This window comes from Salvelinus fontinalis, chromosome 2 (genome assembly GCF_029448725.1).
Source record: "Salvelinus fontinalis isolate EN_2023a chromosome 2, ASM2944872v1, whole genome shotgun sequence".
Classification (NCBI taxonomy): Eukaryota; Metazoa; Chordata; class Actinopteri; order Salmoniformes; family Salmonidae; genus Salvelinus; species Salvelinus fontinalis.
Window position 1 is genome coordinate 15,878,953 of NC_074666.1, and position 21,237 is coordinate 15,900,189.

Below are 21,237 nucleotides of genomic sequence, written 5' to 3' on the forward strand. Positions count from 1 at the left end.
ATGGGAAGGCTATAGCAGGAACAGATGGTAATATAGGTTAATGGGAAGGCTATAGCAGGTCTGGGAACAGATGGTAATATAGGTTAATGGGAAGGCTATAGTAGGTCTGGGAACAGATGGTAATATAGGTTAATGGGAAGGCTATAGCAGGAACAGATGGTAATATAGGTTAATGGGAAGGCTATAGCAGGTCTGGGAACAGATGGTAATATAGGTTAATGGGAAGGCTATAGCAGGTCTGGGAACAGATGGTAATATAGGTTAATGGGAATGCTATAGCAGGTCTGGGAACAGATGGTAATATAGGTTAATGGGAAGGCTATAGCAGGAACAGATGGTAATATAGGTTAATGGGAAGGATATAGCAGGTCTGGGAACAGATTGTAATATAGGTTAATGGGAAGGCTATAGCAGGAACAGATGGTAATATAGGTTAATGGGAAGGCTATAGCAGGTCTGGGAACAGATGGTAATGTAGGTTAATGGGAAGGCTATAGTAGGTCTGGGAACAGATGGTAATATAGGTTAATGGGAAGGCTATAGCAGGTCTGGGAACAGATGGTAATATAGGTTAATGGGAAGGCTGTAGCAGATCTGGGAACAGAAGGTAATATAGGTTAATGGGAAGGCTATAGCAGGTCTGGGAACAGATGGTAATGTAGGTTAATGGGAAGGCTATAGCAGGTCTGAGAACAGATGGTCATACAGGTTAATGGGAAGGCTATAGCAGGTCTGGGAACAGATGGTAATATAGGTTAATGGGAAGGCTATAGCAGGAACAGATGGTAATATAGGTTAATGGGAAGGCTATAGCAGGAACAGATGGTAATATAGGTTAATGGGAAGGCTATAGCAGGTCTGGGAACAGATGGTAATATAGGTTAATGGGAAGGCTATAGCAGGTCTGGGAACAGATGGTAATATAGGTTAATGGGAAGGCTATAGCAGGTCTGGGAACAGATGGTAATATAGGTTAATGGGAAGGCTATAGCAGGTCTGGGAACAGATGGTAATATAGGTTAATGGGAAGGCTATAGCAGGAACAGATGGTAATATAGGTTAATGGGAAGGCTATAGCAGGTCTGGGAACAGATGGTAATGTAGGTTAATGGGAAGGCTATAGCAGGTCTGAGAACAGATGGTCATACAGGTTAATGGGAAGGCTATAGCAGGTCTGTGAACAGATGGTAATATAGGTTAATGGGAAGGCTATAGCAGGTCTGGGAACAGATGGTAATATAGGTTAATGGGAAGGCTGTAGCAGATCTGGGAACAGATGGTAATATAGGTTAATGGGAAGGCTATAGCAGGTCTGGGAACAGATGGTAATGTAGGTTAATGGGAAGGCTATAGCAGGTCTGAGAACAGATGGTCATACAGGTTAATGGGAAGGCTATAGCAGGTCTGGGAACAGATGGTAATATAGGTCAATGGGAAGGCTATAGCAGGTCTGAGAACAGATGGTAATATAGGTTAATGGGAAGGATATAGCAGGTCTGAGAACAGATGGTAATATAGGTTAATGGGAAGGATATAGCAGGTCTGGGAACAGATGGTAATATAGGTTAATGGGAAGGCTATAGCAGGTCTGGGAACAGATGGTAATATAGGTTAATGGGAAGGCTGTAGCAGATCTGGGAACAGATGGTAATATAGGTTCATGGGAAGGCTATAGCAGGTCTGGGAACAGATGGTAATGTAGGTTAATGGGAAGGCTATAGCAGGTCTGAGAACAGATGGTCATACAGGTTAATGGGAAGGCTATAGCAGGTCTGGGAACAGATGGTAATATAGGTTAATGGGAAGGCTATAGCAGGAACAGATGGTAATATAGGTTAATGGGAAGGCTATAGCAGGAACAGATGGTAATATAGGTTAATGGGAAGGCTATAGCAGGTCTGGGAACAGATGGTAATATAGGTTAATGGGAAGGCTATAGCAGGTCTGGGAACAGATGGTAATATAGGTTAATGGGAAGGCTATAGCAGGTCTGGGAACAGATGGTAATATAGGTTAATGGGAAGGCTATAGCAGGTCTGGGAACAGATGGTAATATAGGTTAATGGGAAGGCTATAGCAGGAACAGATGGTAATATAGGTTAATGGGAAGGCTATAGCAGGTCTGGGAACAGATGGTAATGTAGGTTAATGGGAAGGCTATAGCAGGTCTGAGAACAGATGGTCATACAGGTTAATGGGAAGGCTATAGCAGGTCTGTGAACAGATGGTAATATAGGTTAATGGGAAGGCTGTAGCAGATCTGGGAACAGATGGTAATATAGGTTAATGGGAAGGCTATAGCAGGTCTGGGAACAGATGGTAATGTAGGTTAATGGGAAGGCTATAGCAGGTCTGAGAACAGATGGTCATACAGGTTAATGGGAAGGCTATAGCAGGTCTGGGAACAGATGGTAATATACGTTAATGGGAAGGCTATAGCAGGTCTGAGAACAGATGGTAATATAGGTTAATGGGAAGGATATAGCAGGTCTGAGAACAGATGGTAATATAGGTTAATGGGAAGGATATAGCAGGTCTGGGAACAGATGGTAATATAGGTTAATGGGAAGGCTATAGCAGGTCTGGGAACAGATGGTAATATAGGTTAATGGGAAGGCTATAGCAGGTCTGGGAACAGATGGTAATATAGGTTAATGGGAAGGCTATAGCAGGAACAGATGGTAATATAGGTTAATTGGAAGGCTATAGCAGGAACAGATGGTAATATAGGTTAATGGGAAGGCTATAGCAGGAACAGATGGTAATAAAGGTTAATGGGAAGGCTATAGCAGGTCTGAGAACAGATGGTAATATAGGTTAATGGGAAGGATATAGCAGGTCTGGGAACAGATGGTTATATAGGTTAATGGGAAGGCTATAGCAGGAACAGATGGTAATATAGGTTAATGGGAAGGCTATAGCAGGTCTGGGAACAGATGGTAATATAGGTTAATGGGAAGGCTATAGCAGGTCTGGGAACAGATGGTAATATAGGTTAATGGGAAGGCTATAGCAGGTCTGGGAACAGATGGTAATATAGGTTAATGGGAAGGCTATAGCAGGTCTGGGAACAGATGGTAATATAGGTTAATGGGAAGGCTATAGCAGGTCTGGGAACAGATGGTAATATAGGTTAATGGGAAGGCTATAGCAGGTCTGGGAACAGATGGTAATATAGGTTAATGGGAAGGCTATAGCAGGAACAGATGGTAATATAGGTTAATGGGAAGGCTATAGCAGGTCTGGGAACAGATGGTAATATAGGTTAATGGGAAGGCTATAGCAGGTCTGGGAACAGATGGTAATATAGGTTAATGGGAAGGCTATAGCAGGAACAGATGGTAATATAAGTTAATGGGAAGGATATAGCAGGTCTGGGAACAGATGGTAATATAGGTTAATGGGAAGGCTATAGCAGGTCTGGGAACAGATGGTAATATAGGTTAATGGGAAGGCTATAGCAGGTCTGGGAACAGATGGTAATATAGGTTAATGGGAAGGCTATAGCAGGTCTGAGAACAGATGGTAATATAGGTTAATGGGAAGGCTATAGCAGGTCTGGGAACAGATGGTAATATAGGTTAATGGGAAGGCTATAGCAGGTCTGGGAACAGATGGTAATATAGGTTAATGGGAAGGCTATAGCAGGAACAGATGGTAATATAGGTTAATGGGAAGGCTATAGCAGGTCTGGGAACAGATGGTAATATAGGTTAATGGGAAGGCTATAGCAGGTCTGGGAACAGATGGTAATATAGGTTAATGGGAAGGCTATAGCAGGAACAGATGGTAATATAGGTTAATGGGAAGGCTTTAGCAGGTCTGGGAACAGATGGTAATATAGGTTAATGGGAAGGCTATAGCAGGTCTGGGAACAGATGGTAATATAGGTTAATGGGAAGGCTATAGCAGGTCTGGGAACAGATGGTAATATAGGTTAATGGGAAGGCTATAGCAGGTCTGAGAACAGATGGTAATATAGGTTAATGGGAAGGCTATAGCAGGTCTGGGAACAGATGGTAATATACGGTAATGGGAAGGCTATAGCAGGAACAGATGGTAATATAGGTTAATGGGAAGGATATAGCAGGTCTGGGAACAGATAGTAATATAGGTTAATGGGAAGGCTATAGCAGGTCTGGGAACATATGTTAATATAGGTTAATGGGAAGGCTGTAGCAGGTCTGAGACCTATACACTAGATTTTACAGTAGGGGGTCGTTTCCAGGACTGAGAACTGTAGATTAGTTGATTTTACAGTAGGGAGCTGTTTCCAGGACTGAGAACTGTAGACTAGTTGATTTTACAGTAGGGAGCCTTCTCCCTTCAATTCCTCTCCCTGCCCATATTTGTCTCCTTTGCCAGACGAAGACTCTGTACACACACACACACACACACACACACACACACACACACACACACACACACACACACACACACACACACACACACACACACACACACACACACTGCAGTCTGTGGAGATGTCTCTGTGGGGAAATCTGTCTCTTAACTAAGGAGCACCAGATAATCACTGGCTGCAGGTTTATTAGCAGGAGAAAGGCTGGAGGGAGATGAAGAGGAGGGTGGAGGGAGATGAAGGGTGGATGGGAGGAGGATGGAGGGAGAGAGAGACATCACTATACTACACCATCACACTACACCACCACCACACTACACCACCACACTACACCACCACCACACTACACCACCACACTACACCACCACCACCACACTACACCACCACACTATAGCAACACACTACACCACTACACCACCACCACACTACACCACCACACTACACCACCACCACACTACACCACCACCACACTACACCACCACACTACACCACCACACTACACCATCACACTACACCACCACCACACTACACCACTACACCACCACACTACACCACCACACTACACCACCACACTACACCACCACCACACTACACCACCACACTACACCACCACACTACACCACCACCACCACCACACTACACCACCACACTACACCACCACACTACACCACCACACTACACCACCACACTACACCACCACCACCACCACACTACACCACCACACTACACCACCACACTACACCACCACCACCACCACACTACACCACCACACTACACCACCACACTACACCACCACACTACACCACCACACTACACCACCACACTACACCACATCACTACACCACCACACTACACCACCACACTACACCACCATACTACACCACCACCACACTACACCACCACACTACACCACATCACTACACCACCACACTACACCACCACACTACACCACCATACTACACCACCACCACACTACACCACCACACTACACCACATCACTACACCACCACCAAACTACACATCACTACACTACACCACCGCACTACATCACCACACTACACCACCACCACTACACCACCACACTACACCGCCACACTACACCACCACCACCACACTGCACCACCACCACACTACACCACCACCACACTACATCACCACACTACACCACCACCACTACACCACCACACTACACCACCACACTACACCACCACCACACTACACCACCACCACCACACTACACCACCACACTACACCACCACCACACTACACCACCACACTACACCACCACCACACTACACCACCACACTACACCACCACACTACACCACCACCACACTACACCACCACACTACAACACCACACTACACCACATCACTACACCACCACCACACTACACCACCACACTACACCACACTACACCACCACCACACTACACCACCACACTACACCACATCACTACACCACCACACTACACCACACTACACCACCACCACACTACATCACCACACTACACCACCACCACTACACCACCACACTACACCACCACACTACACCACCACACTACACCACATCACTACACCAGCACACTACACCACCACATTACACCACCACCACACTACATCACCACAGTACACCACCACCACTACACCACCACACTACACCACCACCACACTACACCACCACCACACTACACCACCACCACACTACACCACCACACTACACCACCACACTACACCACCACATTACACCACCACACTACACCACCACACTACACCACCACCACACTACACCACCACACTACACCACCACCACACTACACCGCCACCACACTACACCACCACACTACACCACCACACTACACCACCACCACACTACACCACCACCACACCACACTACACCACACTACACCACCACCACACTACACCACCACCATTCTACACCTCCACCACACTACACCGCCACCACACTACACCACCACACTACACCACCACCACAGTACACCACCACACTACACCACCACACTACACCACCACCACACTACACCACCACACTACACCACCACCACTACACTACCACACTACACCACCACCACACTACACCGCCACACTACACCACCACACTACACCACCACACTACAACGCCACCACACTACACCACCACACTACACCACCACACTACACCACCACCACACTACTCCACCACCACACTACACCGCCACACTACACCACCACCACACTACACCGCCACACTACACCACCACACTACACCACCACACTACAACGCCACCACACTACACCACCACACTACACCACCACCACACTACACCTCCACCACACTACACCGCCACCACACTACACCACCACACTACACCACCACCACAGTACACCACCACACTACACCACCACACTACACCACCATACTACACCACCACACTACACTACCACACTACACCACCACCACTACACTACCACACTACACCACCACCACACTACACCGCCACACTACACCACCACACTACACCACCACACTACACCACCACACTACACCACCACCACACTTCAACACCACACTACACCACCACCACACTACAACACCACACTACACCACCACCACACTACACCACCACACTACACCACCACCACACAACACCACCACCACACTACACCACACTACACCACCACCACACTACACCACCACCACACTTCACCACCACACTACACCACCACACTACACCACCACACAACACCACCACCACACTACACCACCACACTACACCACCACACTACACCACCACCACACTACACCGCCACACTACACCACCACCACACTACACCACCACACTACACCACCACCACACTACACCACCACACTACAACACCACCACACTACACCACCACACTACACCGCCACACTACACCACCACCACACTACACCTCCACCACACTACACCGCCACCACACTACACCACCACACTACACCACCACCACAGTACACCACCACACTACACCACCACACTACACCACCACCACACTACACCACCACCACACTACATCACCACACTACACCACCACCACTACACTACCACACTACACCACCACCACACTACACCGCCACACTACACCACCACACTACACCACCACACTACAACGCCACCACACTACACCACCACACTACACCACCACACTACACCACCACCACACTACACCACCACCACACTACACCGCCACACTACACCACCACCACACTACACCGCCACACTACACCACCACACTACACCACCACCACAATACACCACCACACTACACCACCACCACACTACACCACCACACTACACCAACACCACACTACACCACCACCACACTACACCACCACCACACTACACCACCACCACACTACACCACCACCACACTACACCACCACACTACACCACCACCACACTACACCACCACACTACACCACCACACTACACCACCACCACACTACAACACCACACTACACCACCACCACGATACTACACCACCACACTACACCACCACACTACACCACCACCACACTACACCACCACCACACCACACTACACCACCACACTACACCACCACCACACTACACCACCACACTACACCACCACCACACTACACCACCACCACACTACACCACCACCACGATACTACACCACCACACTACACCACCACACTACACCACCACCACACTACACCTCCACCACACTACACCGCCACCACACTACACCACCACACTACACCACCACCACAGTACACCACCACACTACACCACCACACTACACCACCACCACACTACACCACCACACTACACCACCACCACTACACTACCACACTACACCACCACCACACTACACCGCCACACTACACCACCACACTACACCACCACACTACAACGCCACCACACTACACCACCACACTACACCACCACACTACACCACCACCACACTACTCCACCACCACACTACACCGCCACACTACACCACCACCACACTACACCGCCACACTACACCACCACACTACACCACCACACTACAACGCCACCACACTACACCACCACACTACACCACCACCACACTACACCTCCACCACACTACACCGCCACCACACTACACCACCACACTACACCACCACCACAGTACACCACCACACTACACCACCACACTACACCACCATACTACACCACCACACTACACTACCACACTACACCACCACCACTACACTACCACACTACACCACCACCACACTACACCGCCACACTACACCACCACACTACACCACCACACTACACCACCACACTACACCACCACCACACTTCAACACCACACTACACCACCACCACACTACAACACCACACTACACCACCACCACACTACACCACCACACTACACCACCACCACACAACACCACCACCACACTACACCACACTACACCACCACCACACTACACCACCACCACACTTCACCACCACACTACACCACCACACTACACCACCACACAACACCACCACCACACTACACCACCACACTACACCACCACACTACACCACCACCACACTACACCGCCACACTACACCACCACCACACTACACCACCACACTACACCACCACCACACTACACCACCACACTACAACACCACCACACTACACCACCACACTACACCGCCACACTACACCACCACCACACTACACCTCCACCACACTACACCGCCACCACACTACACCAACACACTACACCACCACCACAGTACACCACCACACTACACCACCACACTACACCACCACCACACTACACCACCACCACACTACATCACCACACTACACCACCACCACTACACTACCACACTACACCACCACCACACTACACCGCCACACTACACCACCACACTACACCACCACACTACAACGCCACCACACTACACCACCACACTACACCACCACACTACACCACCACCACACTACACCACCACCACACTACACCGCCACACTACACCACCACCACACTACACCGCCACACTACACCACCACACTACACCACCACCACAATACACCACCACACTACACCACCACCACACTACACCACCACACTACACCAACACCACACTACACCACCACCACACTACACCACCACCACACTACACCACCACCACACTACACCACCACCACACTACACCACCACACTACACCACCACCACACTACACCACCACACTACACCACCACACTACACCACCACCACACTACAACACCACACTACACCACCACCACACTACACCACCACCACGATACTACACCACCACACTACACCACCACACTACACCACCACCACACTACACCACCACCACACCACACTACACCACCACACTACACCACCACCACACTACACCACCACACTACACCACCACCACACTACACCACCACCACACTACACCACCACCACGATACTACACCACCACACTACACCACCACACTACACCACCACCACACTACACCACCACCACACCACACTACACCACCACACTACACCACCACCACACTACACCACCACACTACACCACCACCACACTATACCACCACACTACACCACCACACTACACCGCCACACTACACCACCACACTACACCACCACACTACACAACCACCACACTACATCACCACACTACACCACCACCACTACACCACCACACTACACCACCACACTACCACACCACCACACTACACCACCACACTACACCGCCACACTACACCACCACACTACACCACCACACTACACAACCACCACACTACATCACCACACTACACCACCACCACTACACCACCACACTACACCACCACACTACCACACCACCACACTACACCACCACACTACACCACCACACTACACCACCACACTACACCACATCACTACACCACCACCACACTACACCACCACACTACACCACCACACTACACCACCACCACACTACACCACATCACTACACCACCACCACACTACACCACCACCACACTACACCACCACACTACACCACCACCACACTACACCACCACACTACATCACCACCACTACACCACCACACTACATCAACACACTACACCACCACCACTACACCACCACACTACACCGCCACACTACACCACCACCACCACACTACATCACCACCACACTACACCACCACACTACACCACCACACTACACCGCCACACTACACCACCACCACCACACTACATCACCACCACACTACATCACCATCACACTACACCACCACCATACTACACTACATCACCACACTACACCACCACCACTACACCACCACACTACACTGCCACACTACACTACACCACCACACTACATCACCACCACACTACACCACCACCACACTACATCACCACACTACACCACCACACTACACCACCACCACACTACATCACCACACTACACCACCACCACTACACCACCACAATACACCACCACACTACACCACCACCACACTACACCACCACCACCACACTACACCACCACACTACACCACATCACTACACCACCACCACACTACACCACCACAATACACCACACTACACCACCACCACACTACACCACCACACTACAACACCACACTACACCACATCACTACACCACCACCACACTACACCACCACACTACACCACCACACTACACCACCACACTACACCACCACATTACACCACCACACTACACCACCACCACACTACACCACCACACTACACCACCACCACACTACACCACCACCACACTACACCACCACACTACACCACCACACTACACCACCACCACACTACACCACCACCACACTACACCACACTACACCACCACCACACTACACCGCCACCACACTACAACACCACCACACTACACCACCACATTACACCACCACACTACACCACCACCACACTACACCACCACCACACTACACCACCACCACACTACACCGCCACCACACTACACCACCACACTACACCACCACACTACACCACCACCACACTACACCACCACCACACTACACCACACTACACCACCACCACACTACACCACCACACTACACCACCACCACACTACACCACCACACTACACCGCCACACTACACTACCACACTACACCACCACCACACTACACCGCCACACTACAGCACCACACTACACCACCAAACTACACCACCACACTACACCGCCACCACACTACACCACCACACTACACCACCAAAACTACACCACTACCACACTACACCACCACCACACTACACCACCACCACACTACACCACCACACTACACCACCACACTACACGGCCACCACTACACTACCACACTACACCACCACCACACTACACCGCCACACTACACCACCACACTACACCACCACACTACACCACCACACTACACCACCACCACACTTCAACACCACACTACACCACCACCACACTACAACACCACACTACACCACCACCACACTACACCACCACACTCCACCACCACCACACTACACCACCACACTACACCACCACACTACACCACCACCACACTACACCACCACACTACACCACCACACTACACCACCACACTACACCACCACCACACTACATCACCACACTACACCACCACCACTACACCACCACAATACACCACCACACTACACCACCACCACACTACACCACCACACTATACCACCACACTACACCACCACACTACACCATCACACTACACCACCACCACACTACACCACCACCACACTTCACCACCACACTACACCACCACACTACACCACCACACTACACCACCACACTACACTACCACACTACACCACATCACTACACCACCACCACACTACACCACACTACACCACCACCACACTACATCACCACACTACACCACCACCACTACACCACCACACTACACCGCCTCACTACACCACCACACTACACCACCACACTACACCACCACACTACACCACCACCACACTACACCATCACCACACCACCACACTACACCACCACACTACACCACCACACTACACCACCACAACACTACACCACCACACTACACCACCACACTACAACACCACACTACACCACCACACTACACCACATCACTACACCACCACACTACACCACCACCACAATACACCACCACACTCCACCACCACCACACTACACCACCATACTACACCACCACACTACACCACCACCACACTACACCACCACACTACACCACCACACTACACCACCACACTACACCACATCACTACACCATCACACTACACCACCACACTACACCACAACGCTACACCACCACACTACACCACCACACTACACCACCACACTACACCACCACACTACACCACATCACTACACCACCACACTACACCACCACCACACTACACCACCACACTACACCACCACACTACACCACCACACTACACCACCACACTACACCACCACCACACTACACCACCACCACACTACACCACCACACTACACCACCACCACACTACACCACCACACTACACCACCACACTACACCGCCACACTACACCACCACCACACTACACCACACTACACCACCATCACACTACACCGCCACCACACTACACCACCACACTACACCACCACACTACACCACCACACCACACTACACCACCACCACACTACACCGCCACACCACACTACACCACCACACTACACCACCACACTACACCACCACACTACACCACCACCACCACACTACACCACCACCACACTACACCACCACCACACTACACCACCACACTACACCACCACACTACACCACCACCACACTACACCACCACACTACACCACCACCACACTACAATACCACACTACACCACTACACTACACCACCACCTCACTACACCACCATACTACACCACCACCACCACACTACACCACCACCACTACACCACCACACTACACCACCACCACACTACACCACCACCACACTACACCACCACACTACACCACCACACTACACCACCACCACACTACACTACACCACCACACTACACCACCACACTACATCACCACCACACTACACCACCACCACACTACTACACCACATCACTACACCACAACATCACTACACCACATCACTACACCACAACATCACTACACCACCACACCACACCACATCACTACACCACCACGCTACACCACATCACTACACCACCACACTACACCACATCACTACACCACCACACTACACCACATCACTACACCACCACCACACTACTACACCACATCACTACACCACAACATCACTACACCACATCACTACACCACCACCACACTACTACACCACATCACTACACCACAACATCACTACACCACATCACTACACCACCACACGCTTTAATCTGAGAGTGTTGGCAGAACATCTCCTAGATCCGGTGAGACTCGCTGGAATGACAGCGTGCTCACTGACCCGCCGCAATGCCTGCTGGGATGATTTAGAAAGTAGCCGTGTGGCTTCTGTCTGTTCTTCTGATTGGAGCAGATGGTCGAGCCATCCTGCCTGTCGCCTTCCAGCATGGTAGAGGTCAGAGTTCACTGACGGAGCACGGACCTCCGTGTAATACCTTTGTTCTCCAGGGACACGAGCAGTGTGAGAATAGTACCCTGTTGCTTTTGACCATCCAGTCTGCACATATAGTATACTGTCAAATAGGGTGCCATTTTGGGACAGAGCCACCCACTTCCAACTGTGCCGTAGGTGTATGCAGTAAGTGTGCCAGCTGGATGTCAAGGATAGTTACCACTTTATGCTAACCCCTGAGACGGGCTGAGACCACAGCCGGGGCTGGCCAGGTGTTGTGGGACAGAGAGTCCTTTTATTTGTCTGTCTGTGTTCTCTTTGGTTCTACTAAACATTCTTAGAATGTCCTCAGATGTTCTAGAAGGTATAAATGTTCATAGATGTTCTAGAAGGTATAAATGTTCATAGATGTTCTAGAAGGTATAAATGTTCATAGATGTTCTAGAAGGTATAAATGTTCATAGATGTTCTAGAAGGTATAAATGTTCATAGATGTTCTAGAAGGTATAAATGTTCATAGATTTTCTAGAAGGTATAAATGTTCATAGATGTTCTAGAAGGTATAAATGTTCATAGATGTTCTAGAAGGTATACATGTTAGGTATAAATGAGAGTTTTGATCCTGACTGAGGTCAGAACACTTGATGCATAGTCAAGGATGGGGCCCCAGATATTATAGTTAGGACAAAGTAGGACACTAGTTATAGTTATAGGACAAACACTAGTTATAATTACAGGACAATCACTAGTTATTGTTTTAGGACAAACACTAGTTATAGTTATAGGACAATCACTAGTTATTGTTATAGGACAATCACTAGTTATAGTTATAGGACAAACACTAGTTATAGTTATAGGACAATCACTAGTTATTGTTATAGGACAATCACTAGTTATAGTTATAGGGCAATCACTAGTTATAGTTATAGGACAAACACTAGTTATAGTTATAGGACAATCACTAGTTATAGTTATAGGACAATCACTAGTTATAGTTATAGGACAATCACTAGTTATTGTTATAGGACAATCACTAGTTGTAGTTATAGGACAAACACTAGTTATAGTTATAGGGCAATCACTAGTTATTGTTATAGGACAATCACTAGTTATAGTTATAGGACAATCACTAGTTATAGTTATAGGACAATCACTAGTTATTGTTATAGGACAATCACTAGTTATAGTTATAGGACAAACACTAGTTATAGTTATAGGACAATCACTAGTTATTGTTATAGGACAATCACTAGTTATTGTTATAGGACAATCACTAGTTATAGTTATAGGACAATCACTAGTTATAGTTATAGGACAATCTCTAGTTATTGTTATAGGACAATCACTAGTTGTAGTTATAGGACAAACACTAGTTATAGTTATAGGGCAATCACTAGTTATTGTTATAGGACAATCACTAGTTATAGTTATAGGACAATCACTAGTTATAGTTATAGGACAATCACTAGTTATTGTTATAGGACAATCACTAGTTATAGTTATAGGACAAACACTAGTTATAGTTATAGGACAATCACTAGTTATTGTTATAGGACAATCACTAGTTATTGTTATAGGACAATCACTAGTTATAGTTATAGGACAATCACTAGTTATAGTTATAGGACAATCTCTAGTTATTGTTATAGGACAATCACTAGTTATTGTTATAGGACAATCACTAGTTATTGTTATAGGACAATCACTAGTTGTAGTTATAGGACAATCACTAGTTATAATTATAGGACAATCACTAGTTACATTTACATTTTACATCTGATAATGTAGCAGAAGCTCGTCTCCAGAGCGACTTACAGTAGTGATACATTTTCATACTTTTTTCATACAATCACTAGTTCAGTTCATTCTGGAAATATTCCGACCCCTTGACTTTTTCCACATTTTGTTACATTACAGCCTTATTCTAAAAAATGATTAAATTTAAAAGAAAATCTCATCAATCTACACACAATACCCCATAATCACAAAGTGAAAACTTGGAGTTTGCCAAAAGGCACCTAAAGGACGCTTAGACCATGAGAAACAAGATTCTTTGGTCTGATGAAACCAAGATTAAACTCTTTGGCCTGAATGCCAAGTGTCACGTCTGGAGGAAAGCTGGCACCATCCCTACGGTGAAGCATGGTGGTGGCAGCATCATGTCTGGAGGAAACCTGGCACCATCCCTACGGTGAAGCATGGTGGTGGCAGCATAATGCTGTGGGGATGTTCATTAACGGCAGGGACTGGATGACTAGTCAGGATCGAGGGAAAGATGTACAGAGAGATCCTGATGAAAACCTGCTCCAGAGCGCTCAGGACCTCAGACTGGGGCAAAGGTTCACCTTCCAACAGGACAACAACCCTAAGCACACAGCCAAGACAACACAGGAGTGTTTTCCAATCCTGGGGGGAAAGCTGCCCCAATCCTACTGGCTGCCCCAATTCTACTGGCTGCCCCAATCCTAATGGCTGCCCCAATCCTACTGGCTGCCCCAATCCTACTGGCTGCCCCAATTCTACTGGCTGCCCCAATCCTACTGGCTGCCCCAATCCTACTGGCTGCCCCAATCCTACTGCCTGCACCAATCCTACTGGCTGCCCCAATCCTACTGGCTGCCCCAATCCTACTGGCTGCCCCAATCCTACTGGCTGCCCCAATCCTACTGCCTGCCCCAATCCTACTGGTTGCCCCAATCCTACTGGTTGCCCCAATCCTACTGGTTGCCCCAATCCTACTGCCTGCCCCAATCCTACTGCCTGCCCCAATCCTACTGCCTGCCCCAATCCTACTGCCTGCCCCAATCCTACTGGCTGCCCCAATCCTACTGGCTGCCCCAATCCTACTGGCTGCCCCAATCCTACCGGCTGCCCCAATCCTACCGGCTGCCCCAATCCTACCGGCTGCCCCAATCCTACTGGCTGCCCCAATCCTACTGCCTGCCCCACTCCTACTGGCTGCACCAATCCTACTGGCTGCCCCAATCCTACTGGCTGCCCCAATCCTACTGGCTGCCCCAATCCTACTGCCTGCCCCAATCCTACTGCCTGCCCCAATCCTACTGCCTGCCCCACTCCTACTGGCTGCCCCAATCCTACTGGCTGCACCAATCCTACTGGCTGCCCCAATCCCACTGGCTGCCCCAATCCTACTGGCTGCCCCAATCCTACTGGCTGCACCAATCCTACTGGCTGCCCCAATCCTACTGGCTGCACCAATCCTACTCCCTGCCCCAATCCTACTGCCTGCCCCACTCCTACTGGCTGCCCCAATCCTACAGGCTGCACCAATCCTACTGCCTGCCCCAATCCTACTGGCTGCCCCAATCCTACTGGCTGCCCCAATCCTACTGCCTGCCCCAATCTTACTGCCTGCCCCAATCCTACTGGCTGCCCCAATCCTACTGGCTTCCCCAATCCTACTGGCTGCCCCAATCCTACTGGCTGCCCCAAACCTACCGCCTGCCCCAATCCTACTGGCTGCCCCAATCCTACTGGCTTCCCCAATCCTACTGGCTGCCCCAATCCTACCGCCTGCCCCAATCCTACTGCCTGCCCCAATCCTACTGCCTGCCCCAATCCTACTGGCTGCACCAATCCTACTGCCTGCCCCAATCCTACTGCCTGCCCCAATCCTACTGCCTGCCCCAATTCTACTGCCTGCACCAATCCTACTGGCTGCACCAATCCTACTGGCTGCCCCAATCCTACTGCCTGCCCCAATCCTACTGCCTGCACCAATCCTACTGGCTGCACCAATCCTACTGCCTGCCCCAATCCTACTGCATGTCCCAATCCTACTGCCTGTCTCAATCCTACTGCCTGCCCCAATCCTACTGCCTGCCCCAATCCTACTGCCTGCCCCAATCCTACTGCCTGCCCCAATCCTACTGGCTGCACCAATCCTACTGCCTGTCCAAATCCTACTGCCTGCCCCAATCCTACTGCCTGTCCCAATCCTACTGCCTGCCCCAATCCTACTGCCTGCCCCAATCCTACTGGCTGCACCAATCCTACTGCCTGTCCCAATCCTACTGGCTGCCCCAATCCTACTGCCTGTCCCAATCCTACTGCCTGCCCCAATCCTACTGCCTGCCCCAATCCTACTGCCTGCCCCAATCCTACTGACTGCCCCAATCCTACTGGCTGCCCCAATCCTACTGCCTGCCCCACTCCTACTGCCTGCCCCAATTCTACTGCCTGCCCCAATCCTACTGCCTGCTCCAATCCTACTGCCTGCCCCAATCCTACTGCCTGCCCCAATCCTACTGCCTGCCCCAATCCTACTGCCTGCCCCAATCCTACTGCCTGCCCCAATCCTACTGGCTGCCTCAATCCTACTGCCTGCCCCAATCCTACTGCCTGCCCCAATCCTACTGCCTGCCCCAATCCTACTGCCTGCCCCAATCCTACTGCCTGCCCCAATCCTAACGCCTGCCCCACTCCTATTGCCTGCCCCAATCCTACTGCCTGCCCCAATCCTACTACCTGCCCCAATCCTACCGCCTGCCCCACTCCTATTGCCTGCCCCAATCCTACTGCCTGCCCCAATCCTACTGCCTGCCCCAATCCTACTGCCTGCCCCAATCCTACTGCCTGCTCCAATCCTACTGCCTGCCCCAATCCTACTGCCTGCCCCAATCCTACTGCCTGCCCCAATCCTACTGCCTGCCCCAATCCTACTGCCTGCCCCAATCCTACTGCCTGCTCCAATCCTACTGCCTGCCCCAATCCTACTGCCTGCCCCAATCCTACTGCCTGCCCCAATCCTACTGCCTGCCCCAATCCTACTGCCTGCCCCAATCCTACTGCCTGCCCCAATCCTACTGGCTGCCTCAATCCTACTGCCTGCCCCAATCCTACTGCCTGCCCCAATCCTACTGCCTGCCCCAATCCTACTGCCTGCCCCAATCCTACTGCCTGCCCCAATCCTAACGCCTGCCCCACTCCTATTGCCTGCCCCAATCCTACTGCCTGCCCCAATCCTACTGCCTGCCCCAATCCTACCGCCTGCCCCACTCCTATTGCCTGCCCCAATCCTACTGCCTGCCCCAATCCTACTGCCTGCCCCAATCCTACTGCCTGCCCCAATCCTACTGCCTGCTCCAATCCTACTGCCTGCCCCAATCCTACTGCCTGCCCCAATCCTACTGCCTGCCCCAATCCTACTGCCTGCCCCAATCCTACTGCCTGCCCCAATCCTACTGCCTGCCCCAATCCTACTGCCTGCCCCAATCCTACTGCCTGCCCCAATCCTACTGGCTGCCCCAATCCTACTGGCTGACACAATCCTACTGGCTGCCCCAATCCTACTGGCTGCCACAATCCTACTGGCTGCCACAATCCTACTGGCTGCCCCAATCCTACTGGCTGCCACAATCCTACTGGCTGCCCCAATCCTACTGGCTGCCCCAATCCTACTGGCTGCCACAATCCTACTGGCTGCCACAATCCTACTGGCTGCCAAAATCCTACTGGCTGCCCCAATCCTACTGCCTGCCCCAATCCTACTGGCTGCCACAATCCTACTGGCTGCCACAATCCTACTGCCTGCACCAATCCTACTGGCTGCACCAATCCTACTGCCTGCCCCAATCCTACTGCATGTCCCAATCCTACTGCCTGTCTCAATCCTACTGCCTGCCCCAATCCTACTGCCTGCCCCAATCCTACTGCCTGCCCCAATCCTACTGCCTGCCCCAATCCTACTTGCTGCACCAATCCTACTGCCTGTCCAAATCCTACTGCCTGCCCCAATCCTACTGCCTGTCCCAATCCTACTGCCTGCCCCAATCCTACTGCCTGCCCCAATCCTACTGGCTGCACCAATCCTACTGCCTGTCCCAATCCTACTGGCTGCCCCAATCCTACTGCCTGTCCCAATCCTACTGCCTGCCCCAATCCTAACGCCTGCCCCAATCCTACTGCCTGCCCCAATCCTACTGCCTGCCCCAATCCTACTGGCTGCCCCAATCCTACTGCCTGCCCCACTCCTACTGCCTGCCCCAATTCTACTGCCTGCCCCAATCCTACTGCCTGCTCCAATCCTACTGCCTGCCCCAATCCTACTGCCTGCCCCAATCCTACTTCCTGCCCCAATCCTACTGCCTGCCCCAATCCTACTGCCTGCCCCAATCCTACTGCCTGCCCCAATCCTACTGGCTGCCTCAATCCTACTGCCTGCCCCAATCCTACTGCCTGCCCCAATCCTACTGCCTGCCCCAATCCTACTGCCTGCCCCAATCCTACTGCCTGCCCCAATCCTAACGCCTGCCCCACTCCTATTGCCTGCCCCAATCCTACTGCCTGCCCCAATCCTACTGCCTGCCCCAATCCTACCGCCTGCCCCACTCCTATTGCCTGCCCCAATCCTACTGCCTGCCCCAATCCTACTGCCTGCCCCAATCCTACTGCCTGCCCCAATCCTACTGCCTGCTCCAATCCTACTGCCTGCCCCAATCCTACTGCCTGCCCCAATCCTACTGCCTGCCCCAATCCTACTGCCTGCCCCAATCCTACTGCCTGCCCCAATCCTACTGCCTGCTCCAATCCTACTGCCTGCCCCAATCCTACTGCCTGCCCCAATCCTACTGCCTGCCCCAATCCTACTGCCTGCCCCAATCCTACTGCCTGCCCCAATCCTACTGCCTGCCCCAATCCTACTGCCTGCCCCAATCCTACTGGCTGCCTCAATCCTACTGCCTGCCCCAATCCTACTGCCTGCCCCAATCCTACTGCCTGCCCCAATCCTACTGCCTGCCCCAATCCTACTGCCTGCCCCAATCCTAACGCCTGCCCCACTCCTATTGCCTACCCCAATCCTACTGCCTGCCCCAATCCTACTGCCTGCCCCAATCCTACTGCCTGCCCCAATCCTACCGCCTGCCCCACTCCTATTGCCTGCCCCAATCCTACTGCCTGCCCCAATCCTACTGCCTGCCCCAATCCTACTGCCTGCCCCAATCCTACTGCCTGCTCCAATCCTACTGCCTGCCCCAATCCTACTGCCTGCCCCAATCCTACTGCCTGCCCCAATCCTACTGGCTGCCCCAATCCTACTGCCTGCCCCAATCCTACTGCCTGCCCCAATCCTACTGGCTGCCCCAATCCTACTGGCTGACACAATCCTACTGGCTGCCCCAATCCTACTGGCTGCCACAATCCTACTGGCTGCCACAATCCTACTGGCTGCCCCAATCCTACTGGCTGCCCCAATCCTACTGGCTGCCCCAATTCTACTGGCTGCCCCAATCCTACTGGCTGCCACAATCCTACTGGCTGCCA